The sequence below is a fragment of the Eschrichtius robustus genome, chromosome 4 (genome assembly GCF_028021215.1).
Source record: "Eschrichtius robustus isolate mEscRob2 chromosome 4, mEscRob2.pri, whole genome shotgun sequence".
In the NCBI taxonomy this organism is placed as follows: domain Eukaryota; kingdom Metazoa; phylum Chordata; class Mammalia; order Artiodactyla; family Eschrichtiidae; genus Eschrichtius; species Eschrichtius robustus.
Window position 1 is genome coordinate 147561014 of NC_090827.1, and position 13932 is coordinate 147574945.

Here is a 13932-nt window from a genome sequence, read left to right on the forward strand (position 1 = left end):
GAGAAAACAGTATTACTTTTAAAACAACAGTTAGCTTATCTTCTGTCAGGGAGGAAGAAATTTTCCTTTTCGCTTTTAGGTTCTTCTGGCTGGTCTAAAAATTAAATTGGAATGACACACATTAACAGTAGAAAATCAGACAAAAATTTAATAACATGGGAGAGACCCAGGAAAACTGAGTCACTCGCCAAGATGGCTGAAGCCCTCACCTTAAATACCATTCTCACTAAAGACCACAAAGGATATTGACGATGGGGAGAGTCAGTTACGGGGGGGGGGGGGGGGGGGGGGTTACAGGCAAAGGCACAGTAAACAAGGGTGAGGTTGTTATGCAGATTTAAGTCATTGCCTTCTCCATTCATGATAGTTTCTAGAGATTTGGTCAACCTCCTCTCCCAGGTATAGTGAGGGAACCGCCCTTACAATTGGAGATTTCCCTTACAAATGTAAATATTTCTTACAAAAGGGTAACTCCTACTTGATTTTCAGAGTTTTTCCCAGATCTGCTGTTTCTTAGAAATCAACCAGCTTAAAATATTCCAAAGAGACACATTTTGGGGCAGCAAATTCTGTTCCGCTACAGTCCCCCCTTTGAAACTTCCCAGGGAAGTTTCACCATCCAGAAGCTAAGTTGATACATGACTCCATATCTTGTTTGAAGCAGTTACTCAGTCCTGAGAATAGGTCAGTTCAGTGAAATGGCTGTGGCTCATTTCAGGAGGTGGTGATAGGGCTGGGCTCTCAAAGATAGTACTGTACTCTACGTGAAATCAGGTATTTAATAAGAGGCATTTCTACTGCGACAGAAGAAAAACAAAGCTTAGTAGTTGGAACAAACTATAAACACAGTGTCTGAGTCCTGAGAGCTGCCAGTTGAAGAGACAGTTATTTATTTATTTATTTATCTATTTATTTTTGGGTGCGTTGGGTCTTCGTTCCTGTGCGCGGGCGTTCTCTAGTTGCGGCGAGCGGGGGCTACTCTTCGTTGCAGTGTGCAGGCTTCTCATTGCGGTGGCTTCTCTTGTTGCGGAGCACATGGTCTAGACGTGCAGGCTTCAGTAGTTGTGGCACACGGCCTCACTAGTTGTGGCACGTGGGCTCTAGAGTACAGGCTCAGTAGTTGTGGTGCACAGGCTTAGTTGCTCCTCGGCATGTGGGATCTTCCCGGACCAGGGCTCGAAACCCTGTCCCCTGCATTGGAAGGCAGATTCTTAACCACTGTGCCACCAGGGAAGCCCCTTGAAGGATATTTAGATGTCGCAGTCGAAGCATCTTTCTGCGGTTTTAAATGTCTCTGATGATGTCATCAGTGTGCAGGTAAACTTTCTAAGTGGCTCACACAGCAATAGGCAGGGAGATTATCTAAACATGGGCTATTGTGATGATCTCTCTTAAATGTATATCAAGTATTCAGCTTCAGTTTGCAGGGCTTCAAGAAAAGGGCAGCTTTAGTTCTCAATGATTCCAAGCCAAAAGTGGGAGAAAAATTGGAAATGTTAGTTTGCAGAGTTATAGCCAAATAGTTGAGTAGAAAAATTCAGGATCCAGTCCAGTTTATAGGTGGATAAACAAAACCTCAAAGACAATTAATTACAATCTAATATTCATAGCTGAGTGTTATACTTTCTGCTGAAACTGAAACCAAGCAGCACCCTGTGGGGCTCCTGCGCATAGAAGGCTTTCACAGAGTTGCTAATCAGGGAAGGGAGGGGATGCAGAAACAAGGAAGGTACAGCCCAGAAAGTGCAGCCTTGGGGCAGGGTCCTGGTTCTACTTCAAGGGATATACATAACAATATCTTTGAGCTCCTTACAGAACTAAAACCCCCAACAAGTGGAAGATGTTAGCATTCTTCATTCCAGACTAAAGGAACCAGAGAAGCTCTTCAAGAAACCACCTCAGGCCAGATTAAAGGAGTGTAGGCCCTGCACACACCCTAATCCTTATCAGCAACCCTGCCCTTGAACCATTGCTAGAAAACTGCTCAACAAATCCTCCCAGGTTGGAACACACAGTTATTGAGGGGCATGAGTTTCCTGTGTTCCCCCTTTGCCTGGCAAAGCAATAAAGCTATTCTTTTCTACTTCACCCCAAACTGTGTGTCTGAGATTCAATTCGGCACCTGTGCACAGAGGCCGAGCTTTCAGCACCAATTCCAAGTTGGCAAGGGCTCTGATTCACAGTCATTCCGGGATCCAGGCTAACTGAGTCTCCGCCATTAGTACATTGCTTTTCAAGTCACTCTGGCCATCACTGTAAAGGCCCATTCAGCTCCTGAGAGGATGGAAGACGGAACATGAAGGAAAGCACATGGGATATTTTTTGGACAAAGCTTGGAAGTAGTACACATCCTTCCTGCTCATACTCCATTGGAAAACTTAGTCACTTGGCTCTATCTACCTCCTGGGGAGACTGAGAAATGCTATGAAGCTGGGAACCCAAATGGTAGTGAAACAGGAGGGAAGGGGGCAGGGCACAACCTTTAAAAGAATGACATAGCCTTAGGACACGACATAAATGGTTAGAAACAATTAGGCCCAAGATGGCAGATAAGACTTCCACTGGACCTTGAGCCTCAGTATACTCTCATGGTAGCACATCAGCACGCTAAATGACACACCCACAGGCGCCATGACAGTTCCAAGGCCAACCATAAAAGGTCAACAAGTGGGCAGTAGCCCAATTCCTGGAAATCCCCACCCCATCCCCAAAATAGCTGGAATATTCCTCCCACTCATTAGCCTATGAAATTACCCACCCCTATAAAAACTGACAACCCCATACCCTGGTGCCTCTCTTGCCTTCTGAGATGGCCCACACTCTGTCTGTGGAGTGTGTGTTTCTCTCTAAATAAATCCACTTCTTACCTATCACTTTGTCTCTCACTGAATTCTTTCTGCGATGAGACATCAAGAAAGTGAGTTTCATTAAGTCCTGAGACCAGGTGTGTCATCTCAGTTAAAAGAACGTGGGTTCCACATCTTCTTTATTCATTCATCTGTCGATGGACATTTAGGTTGGTTCCATGTCCTGGCTATTGTAAATAGTGCTGCAATGAACACTGGGGTGCATGTGTCTTTTTGAATTATGGTTTTTCAGGGTATATGCCCAGTAGTGGGATTGCTGGGTCGTACGGTAGTTCTATTTTTAGTTTTTTAAGGAACCTCCATACTGTTCTCCATAGTGGCTGTATCAATTTACATTCCCACCAACAGTGCAGGAGGGTTCCCTTTTCACCATACCCTTTCCAGCATTTATTGTTTCTAGAGTTTTAGATAATGGCCATTCTGACTGGCTTGAGGTGACACCTCATTGTAGTTTTTACTTGCATTTCTCTAATAATTAGTGATGTTGAGCATCTTTTCATGTGCTTCTTGGCCATCTGTATGTCTTCCTTGGTGAAATGTCTATTTAAGTCTTCCACCCATTTTTTAATTGGATTGTTTGTTTCTTTGATGTAGACATAGGGAATGGACTTGAGGACATGGGGTGGGAGGGGGAAGCTGGGACGAAGTGAGAATAGCAGGGACATATATTCACTACCGAATGTAAAATAGTTAGCTAGTGGGAAGCAGCAGCATAGCACAGGGAGATCAGCTCGGTGCTTTGCGATGACCTAGAGGGGTGGGATAGGGAGGATGCGAGGGAGGCTCAAGAGGGAGGGGATATGGGGACATATGTATGCATATGGCTGATTCACTTTGGTGTACAACAGAAACTAACACAGTATTGTGAAGCAATTATACTCCAATAAAGATCTAATAAAAAAAAAAAAAAAAGAACCTGGGTTCAAGTCCCAATGTGAGTTGCAGGGTTTCAACGCCATGCCTTGCCAAAACTCAGGGTGCTGTTGCTTAAGAAGAAGGGGAGAATGCATAGCCATTCTGAGACAGGCATTGTTAAAACCATTCTATAGTTGAGGAAACTGAAGCTCAGACTGGTTAAATAACCTGCCTGCCCAAACTCATGCAGTTTCTACATGTTAGAGCTGGAACTCCACCTCTGCTCTATCTCATTCCAAAGCCAGTGTACTTTCCAGCACCCATACTAATCTGGTTCACTCAGCATGCGAGTTTGATCCTCAGCAACGTGCCAGGAGATTCTTTGAAGCCACACAATAAATACAGCACATCTTTTATGTGTACACATTTCACTCCATGATTTAGGAATAAAACAAGTTTACTTAAGACAAACATTATGGTGTAGAGGGCCAAACTGCACTGATTTCTATGATAAAACAGGAGACTTGAAAGAAATTTTATGTTAGTCCCTGTAGATGAAGCAAAGCTTGGGAAGCCCCTCATCGCCCTGCAATATCCCCATCACACTTTCCTGCTCCTTGTTATACGGTGACTGCACTCACTGCTGTTTTCTAGTCTTATCACCAATCGCAGGGTTTAACTCTACTTGGAATCTATAGCCTTCTAGACCCCAGCAGTACTCACTTTTTTTTTTCCATGAATTTTTTTTTCCATGAATTTTTATTGGAGTATAGTTACTTTACAATGTTCTGTTAGCTTCTACTGCACAGCAAAATGAATCAGCCATACGTAAGTACTCACTTCTTTAAATTTATCTATTTATTTATTTTTGGCTGCACTGGGTCTTCGTTGTTGGGTCTTCGTTGCTGCGCGCGGGCTTTCTCTAGTTGCGGCGAGCAGGGGTTACTCTTCATTGCAGTGCACGGGTTTCTCATTGCGGTGGCTTCTCTTGTTGCAGAGCACAGGCTCTAGATGTGCAGGCTTCAGTAGTTGTGGCACGTGGGCTCAGTAGTTGCGGCTCGCAGGCTCTAGAGCACAGGCTCAGTAGTTGTGGGCTCAGTAGTTGTGGTGCATGGGCTTAGTTGGCATGTGGGATCTTCCCGGACCAGGGCTCAAACCCATGTCCCCTGCATTGGCAGGCAGATTCTCAACCACTGCGCCACCAGGGAAGCCCCAGTACTCACTTCTTATAGTATAGTATCAATATCACAGGCTGCCAATTGATTTAAAAACAACAACAGCAACAAAAAAATACTTTGATTTTTAATAGAAATGTTCTGATACTTTTAAAAGTTTGAAAATGGCTGGTGATCCCATTTTGGATAGAGTCCCTATGTAATAATATTGTAGTTGCTGCTACAAAATATAATTTCCCAGTCAGTTCACACAGGTTTAAGGATATCTGCTGATTTGCAAGAAAGGGTCTCAGTTCTGATATAAATAATTCTATGTGGCCCTGAGGGCACACAGTCTTAACTCATGATGATGTTTATAGCCTAGCAGTTCCTTTGATGCTAAGCTTCCAGACAGTTTCCTGCAGATAGATCTTTCTTTTCATTGTGGAGCTTCACGTGGCTGGTAAGATCCTATTATGGTGTCTGCTGGTAGGCTGTGGTTCAATTTTAAATCAAGCTTTGGTAGAATTACCAGTTTTGGTGTGTGCCCCCTATAGTTATTATACCAGTTAATGAAAAGTTTAAGAATACAATTTGCTTATATGGACACCAAGGGGGGAAAGCAGGGGGCGGGGAGGATGAACTGGGAAATTGGGATTGACATGTACACACTAATACGTATAAAATAGATAACTAACTCTTGAACCTGCTGTATAAAAAATCAAATCAAATCAAATTCCAAAAAAAATAAAACAATTTAAAAAAAAAAAAAAAGGAATACAATTTGGAGGACTATCAAATTGGTTCCAGACGTCTGAGGGGTGGGTATGCAAATGAGTAGAAGATTTAGATACACACAAAAAAGATGTTTCCTTTTTTTTAAGGTATAGATGCAGAAGGCCTTATCAAACTATACCACAGTTTGATCATGAGATAAATTGGTTATTATTTACACGGACAAGTAGCTCAGAGGTTGACTCTCTAACGTGAACAAAAAATCAGGTTGTTTAGTTTGCCCAAGTGCTAACACACACCTTTGTTAGGTGACTGGATGGGGAAAAAGGAGAGGGAGTATCTGAAATATTAGACGGGGAATTTCATTTTCTAATAGTTTGGTCTCTAATAAACAGATGATATTTAAGCCAAACAAAAAAGTAAGATTGGGGCCATCACATTTTCTACACTGAAGGACAGAATATTTAGACATTGGGGAAAAAACATCTACGAACATCCTAAAAGTCAAAGAACTTGTATCCTTTGGGACCTGGGACTCAGATTCCATAATGACCCTATGACTAACACAGTTCAGGCTAACTCAGCCAACCAGGATTTAGCAGAGGACAGGAAAATCATGAATTGCTTAGTACAGGTGAAGAAAAGCAGATCTCAAAAAAGGGGTTAAGAAAGGATCAGTTATAATTTATACATCTGATGATTGTAAATAGTGAATTCCATTGAATTTAAGAGACCATCTCCATTTCCAAGGTGTTAACATGTTAAGGGAAAAAAAAAATCAAACTTGTATCTTATATCTTAGAATTGATGACAAATAGCTCTGTAGGTGAGGGCTGGACTGGGGAAACACATTTCCTTAACTGGGAAAGAAGCCAGAAAGAATTGTATGCAAAAACATAATGACAATTGTTTCAGGTTGGCAAAAATGTTGCTGGGACAAGTTTCAGAATTGGGTACGTGCTCAAGCACAAACTGGAGGCCACATTCCTTAGGAGCTCTGAGTGGGAGAATTGCTACTAGACAAGAGTCCATTAAGAAGAGGATCTGTATCGTATCTCTGTTCTAATTAAACTCCAAATTTCATTTAAAAAAAGAAAAAGAAAAAGGAGAGGAGGATCTGTATCACTACCTGGGCCCTGTGAAGTCTTTAGGTTGTACTGAAATATTCACACCTACCTCTAAGCCCAGGGCATTAGTGCTACAGAGATATCCAAGGGAAAACTTTTTAACTGGTTTCTTATTCCAAAAAAATATCTTCAGGGAAGTGTGGAATCCACGTGGTCATTAAACCAATTGGTATGTTGTAGGTTTTTTTGTTTGTTTGTTTTGTTTTGTTTTTGGCTGCGTTGGGTCTTCGTTGCTGCACACGGGCTTTCTCTAGTTGTGGTGAGCGGGGGCTACTTTTCTTTGCGGTGCACGGGCTTCTCATTGCGGTGGCTTCTCTTGTTGTGGAGCACGGGTTCTAGGCACATGGGCTTCAGTAGTTGTGGCACGCAGGCTTCAGTAGTTGTGGCACACGGGCTTAGTTGCTCCGGGCATGTGGGCATCTTCCCGGAACAGGGATCGAACCCGTGTCCCCTGCAACGGCAGGCGGATTCTTAACCGCTGCACCACCAGGGAAGTCCCTGTTGTAGGTTTTTAAATTTTTATCTTATTTTATTGTTTATTGTTAAGGGTTTCACAGATGGACACTGGAGATTTAAATCAATTTTGGTTGCCATGGTAGGCTTTGGATTCTGTCAGCTGGAGACTGATAACTCTAGTCAAAAGGATTCTATTCTATCATGTTTATATTCATAATTACAGTATAATATTTCCTCTGCTTATTTATTTACATTCTGAATGACTGGCTTTGGACTATTGGGTTTTTTTTTAATTGAATGAAATATTCTTTAAATTCTATAGTGCTTTAAAATTTTCAAAAGTTTCACACACATGATTTCATATAATCCCATAATAATGGACTATTTGTTTTAACATTTTACATTTTCAATCCTGTCAGTTACCTGTATGACCAAGACAGTCTATATTTTGCTACTTCACTATCAATAAAGAGGAGCTCTGCTTAACAACAGAGCCATGCAACCTGAAGCCTGGAGGATAGAATGTTCTTGATTATACAGCTGCCTGCATTGTTGTGAGGGTAAAGGAATAGATACCTGTGACAGCAAGCCCAAGGTGGCATCCCAACTCTCTCTGCCCTGCTATACAACATAGAATCTCTGGTCCAGGGCTTCCCTGGTGGTGCAGTGGTTAAGAATTCGCCTGCCGAACAGTCAGCTCTACCCACCACCAGAGCCTCCCATCAAGCCTCTTAGATAGCCTCAACCACCAGAGGACAGACAGCAGAAGCAAGAAAAACTACAATCCTGCAGCCTGTGGACCAAAACCCACAGTTACAGAAAGATAGACAAGATGAAAAGGCAGAGGGCTATATATCAGATGAAGGAACAAGAAAAAACCCCAGAAAAACAACTAAATGAAGTGGAGATAGGCAACCTTCCACAAAAAGAATTCAGAATAATGATAGTGAAGATGATCCAGGACCTCGGAATAAGAATGGAGGCAAAGATTGAGAAGATGCAAGAAATGATTAACAAAGACCTAGAAGAATTAAAGAACAAACAAACAGAGATGACCAATATAATAACTGAAATGAAAACTACACTAGAAGGAATCAATAGCAGAATAACTGAGGCAGAAAAACGGATAAGTGACCTGGAAGACAGAATGGTGGAATTGACTGCTGCGGAACAGACTAAAGAAAAAAGAATGAAAAGAAATGAAGACAGCCTAAGAGACCTCTGGGACAACATTAAACGCAACAACATTCGCATTATAGGGGTCCCAGAAGGAGAAGAGAGAGAGAAAGGGCCAGAGAAAATATTTGAAGAGATTATAGTCGAAAACTTCCCTAACATGGGAAAGGAAATAGCCACCCAAGTCCAGGAAGCGCAGAGAGTCCCATACAGAATAAACCCAAGGAGAAACACGCCGAGACACATAGTAATCAAAGTGGCAAAAATTAAAGACAAAGAAAAATTATTGAAAGCAGCAAGGGAAAAACGACAAATAACATACAAGGGAACTCCCATAAGGTTAACAGCTGATTTCTCAGCAGAAACTCTACAAGCCAGAAGGGAGTGGCATGATATACTTAAAGTGATGAAAGGGAAGAACCTACAACCAAGATTACTCTACCCGGCAAGGATCTCATTTAGATTTGATGGAGAAATCAAAAGCTTTACAGACAAGCAAAAGCTAAGAGAATTCAGCACCACCAAACCAGCTCTACAACAAATGCTAAAGGAACTTCTCTAAGTGGGAAACACAAGAGAAGAAAAGGACCTACAAAAACAAACCCAAAACAATTAAGAAAATGGTCATAGGAACATACATATCGATAATTACCTTAAACGTGAATGGATTAAATGCTCCAACCAAAAGACACAGGCTTGCTGAATGGATACAAAAACAAGACCCATATATATGCTGTCTACAAGAGACCCACTTCAGACCTAGGGACACATACAGACTGAAAGTGAGGGGCTGGAAAAAGATATTCCATGCAAATGGAAATCAAAAGAAAGCTGGAGTAGCTATACTCATATCAGATAAAATAGACTTTAAAGTAAAGAATGTTACAAGAGACAAGGAAGGACACTACATAATGATCAAGGGATCAATCCAAGAAGAAGATATAACAATTATAAATATATATGCACCCAACATAGGAGCACCTCAATACATAAGGCAACTGCTAACAGCCATAAAAGAGGAAACTGACAGTAACACAATCATAGTGGGGGACTTTAACACCTCACTTACACCAATGGACAGATCATCCAAAATGAAAATAAATAAGGAAACAGAAGCTTTAAATGACACAATAGACCAGATAGATTTAATTGATATTTATAGGACATTCCATCCAAAAACAGCAGATTACACGTTCTTCTCAAGTGCGCACGGAACATTCTCCAGGATAGATCACATCTTGGGTCACAAATCAAGCCTCAGTAAATTTAAGAAAATTGAAATCATATCAAGCATCTTTTCTGACCACAATGCTATGAGATTAGAAATGAATTACAGGGAAAAAAACGTATAAAAGACAAACACATGGAGGCTAAACAATACGTTACTAAATAACCAAGAGATCACTGAAGAAATCAAAGAAGAAATGAAAAAATACCTAGAGACAAATGACAATGAAAACACGACAACCCAAAACCTATGGGATGCAGCAAAAGCAGTTCTAAGAGGGAAGTTTATAGCTATACAAGCCTACCTAAAGAAACAAGAAAAATCTCAAGTAAACAATCTAACCTTACACCTAAAGAAACTAGAGAAAGAAGAACAAACAAAACCCAAAGTTAGCAGAAGGAAAGAAATCATAAAGATCAGAGCAGAAATAAATGAAATAGAAACAAAGAAAACAATAGCAAAGATCAATAAAACTAAAAGCTGGTTCTTTGAGAAGATAAACAAAATTGATAAGCCATTAGCCAGACTCATCAAGAAAAAGAGGGAGAGGACTCAAATCAATAAAATCAGAAATGAAAAAGGAGAAGTTACAACAGACACCGCAGAAATACAAAGCATCCTAAGAGACTACTACAAGCAACTTCATGCCAATAAAATGGACAACCTGGAAGAAATGGACAAATTCTTAGAAAGGTATAACCTTCCAAGACTGAACCAGGAAGAAACAGAAAATATGAACAGACCAATCACAAGCAATGAAATTGAAACTGTGATTAAAAATCTTTCAACAAACAAAAGTCCAGGACCAGATGGCTTCACAGGTGAATTCTATCAAACATTTAGAGAAGAGCTAACACCTATCCTTCTCAAACTCTTCCAAAAAATTGCAGAGGAAGGAACACTCCCAAACTCATTCTATGAGGCCACCATCACCCTGATACCAAAACCAGACAAAGACACTACAAAGAAAGAAAATTACAGACCGATATCACTGATGAATATAGATGCAAAAATCCTCAACAAAATACTAGCAAACAGAATCCAACAACACATTAAAAGGATCATACACCACAATCAAGTGGGATTTATCCCAGGGATGCAAGGATTCTTCAATATACGCAAATCAATCAATGTGATACACCATATTAACAAATTGAAGAAGAAAAACCATATGATCATCTCAAGAGATGCAGAAAAAGCTTTTGACAAAATTCAACACCCATTTATGATAAAAACTCTCCAGAAAGTGGGCATAGAGGGAACCTACCTCAACATAATAAAGGCCATAAAAAAAAAAAAAAAAAAAGAATTTGCCTGCCAATTCAGGGGACACGGGTTCGAGCCTTGGTCTGGGAAGATCCTACATGCCACGGAGCAACTAAGCCCGTGCACCACAACTACTGAGCCTGCGCTCTAGAGCCTGCGACCCACAAATACTGAGCCCACGTGCTGCAACTACTGAAGCCTGCGCGCCTAGCCCGAGCTTTGTAACAAGAGAAGGCACCGCGATGAGAAGCCCGCGCACCGCAATGAAGAGTAGCCCCCACTCGCCGCAACTAGAGAAAGCCCGCAAGCAGCAACGAAGACCCAACGCAGCCAAAAATAAATAAATAAAATAAATTTATTAAAAAAAAGAAAAAGAATCTCTCGTCCAATTTCTATATAGAGAAGACAACCCTGAAGAGAATGTTGACTGGGTAGGGTAAGACCTGGAAATTTAAGGAAGTTTGGACTCTATAGACAAAGTAACAGGGTGAAACTGCGGGTTATTCAACAGAGTATAATATAATTAAAAAATAAATAAATAAAATAAAATAAAAGGGGACCTCCCTGGTGGTCCAGTGGTTAAGACTCTGCGCTTCCACTGCAGTGGGTATGGGTTCGATCCCTGGTCGGGGAACTAAGATCCCACATGCTGCACATGGCACGGCCAAAAAAAGAAAAAGTATAATATAATTGGAAATAGGATTTCAGGAAATTGGTCTGGCTGTCATGGTATAGAAAATGGACAAGAGTAAATAGGGAGCTTACTGTTTAAAAACAGGTCCACACAAAAACAAAACAGCAACATAGATCAATCAGAAAGTATACTATGAGATGATGTAATGCTAAAAGGAATTTTCCAAAAGGAATAATATTGCCTAACACCTACCATGTGGTAGACCCTATCGCTGAGTGTATTTCCAGTATCTCATCTAACCCTAACAATTGTCAACAATTGTAATTAGGTATGGCAGCTCCCATTTTACAGATGAAAAAAGTAGTTTGGTGAGATTATGTAACTTTCCCATTGTCACTCAGTTTCTGAGTAGTAAAACTGGGATTCAAATCCAGACCTGACTAATTCCAAGGCCATTGTTCTTTCCAAAATACCAAACTGTCATACTCTAAAAACTACAAAATATTGTTGAAAGAAATTAAAGAATACCTAAATAAATGGAAAGATATCCCATGTTCATTGATCAGAAGACTTAATATTGTTAAAAAGGCAATCCTACCCAAACTGATCTATAGATTCAACAGGTTTCCTATCAAAATCCCAGCTGGCTTTTTGGCAGAAATTGATAAGTTGATCTTAAAATTCATATAGAAATTCAAGGGACCTAGAACACACTCTTTTTTTTCTTTTTTAAGCTCAACACTCACACCCCTCCCCTCCCCACTGGGGTCAAGGGAGTGACCCCCACCCACTATATAGGCACATATCCAGGTCAAGACTGGCTAACTGATTTTACAGTAATGTCCTTGGGCACAAAGAAATTTCAGATATTTGCTGGTTTTGACTGACACCTTCTCTGGTTGGATGGAGACATTCCCCACCCAAACCAAGACTGCCTTGGAGTTCTCTAAGGCCCTGCTCAAAGAAATAATTCCTTGGTTTGGGGTCCCTAAGTCTATCCAGAGTCACAGTGGGTCCACCTTTGTTTCCCAAATTACTAAAGGAGTCTCTAGAGCCCCAGGAATTAAATGGGGTTTACACTCGGAGACCACAATCCTCAGAAAAAGTAAAACAAATCAAACTCTCAAAAGAAACTTAGCCAAACTATGTCAAGACACTCATCAACCCTGGATCGCCCTTCTCCCCATAGCACTTTTGAGAATGTGAATAGTCCTTAAAGGAAAGCTCAGGTTGAGTCCATATGAGCTCATGTACGGGAGGCCCATTCCTGAAGGACCCAGCTCGAAGACCAACCTTAGGAATATGGACCAACAGAAATATACCTTACAGAGAGGGGAAATAATCAAAGCTTTACACACCTACAGGGATCTGGAACTGCCTTCCCCTTCTGACATCACTTTACATCCTTTCTCCCCTGGGGATTGGGTTTATTAGAAAACCTGGAAGGCTGGAAATCCACACGTCCAGTTAGACCCCAAGTGGACAGGCCACTACCTAGTAATCTTGACCACTCATTCTGCCTGAAAATTACAGGACTTAATTCCGTGGGCCACCATACCAGAGTGAAGGCGTGCCTGAGGAAGAAGTTACTGAGCCAGCCACGCCTTACACCTGTGAACCTGTCATAGACCTTAAATCACTTTTCAAAAGGACAAGCTTACCAATAGATACGTGACGTGGTGGACAGGCTTAGTAGTTGGCTTTGTCACCGCTCTTGCCTTACTTGGCTTCTGCTGTTCTGTGAAAGCCCCTCCTTCTGGCAAACGTCTCTGTCCATGCTGGGTATGGGGGATATTAATACTGGAAGCAGGAGGAGTGGCCATTATTGCCTATTCTTTCTTATCTTTTCTGCTCTCTTACAACCGTCCACGTGGAATGGGAATTCAATGCAATAGTAAATTTCTCAAGCATTAGAGCCCGTGGACAAAATATATCCCGGTGCTACATCTGTCACCCTGCTCACAAAGTGGCACCTATGGATTAAACATATTACACTTTACCCCTAAAAGTGACCACCTCACTCTCACTTTGGCTAACAGGTCTGCTAAAGCTACCCCTCTTGAAGTTCACATCCCGTCCCTAACACAGCTCCCCTGCTTGGACCTCACCCCTCACATTAACATCTCTAACGAATACAAAGCACTCACTCTGAAGTGCGCCCCTGTCAATAGTCCCTGCAAAGGGTAGGAACTTGTGATGCCGAAAGCTCAACCTCTTTGCCCTGGTGCCGAATCGAATCTCGGAGACAAAGAGTTTTGGGTGAAGTAGAAAAGGAGAGCTTTATTGCTTTGCCAGGCAAAGGGGGACACGGCAGCCTCCTGCCTTGAAAAACTATGTGCCCCTGGAATACAATATTGAAAAGGAAGGACATATTTAAAGGACTCACACTTTCCAGTATCAAAACTTACCACAAAGCTACTGCAATCAAGACAGT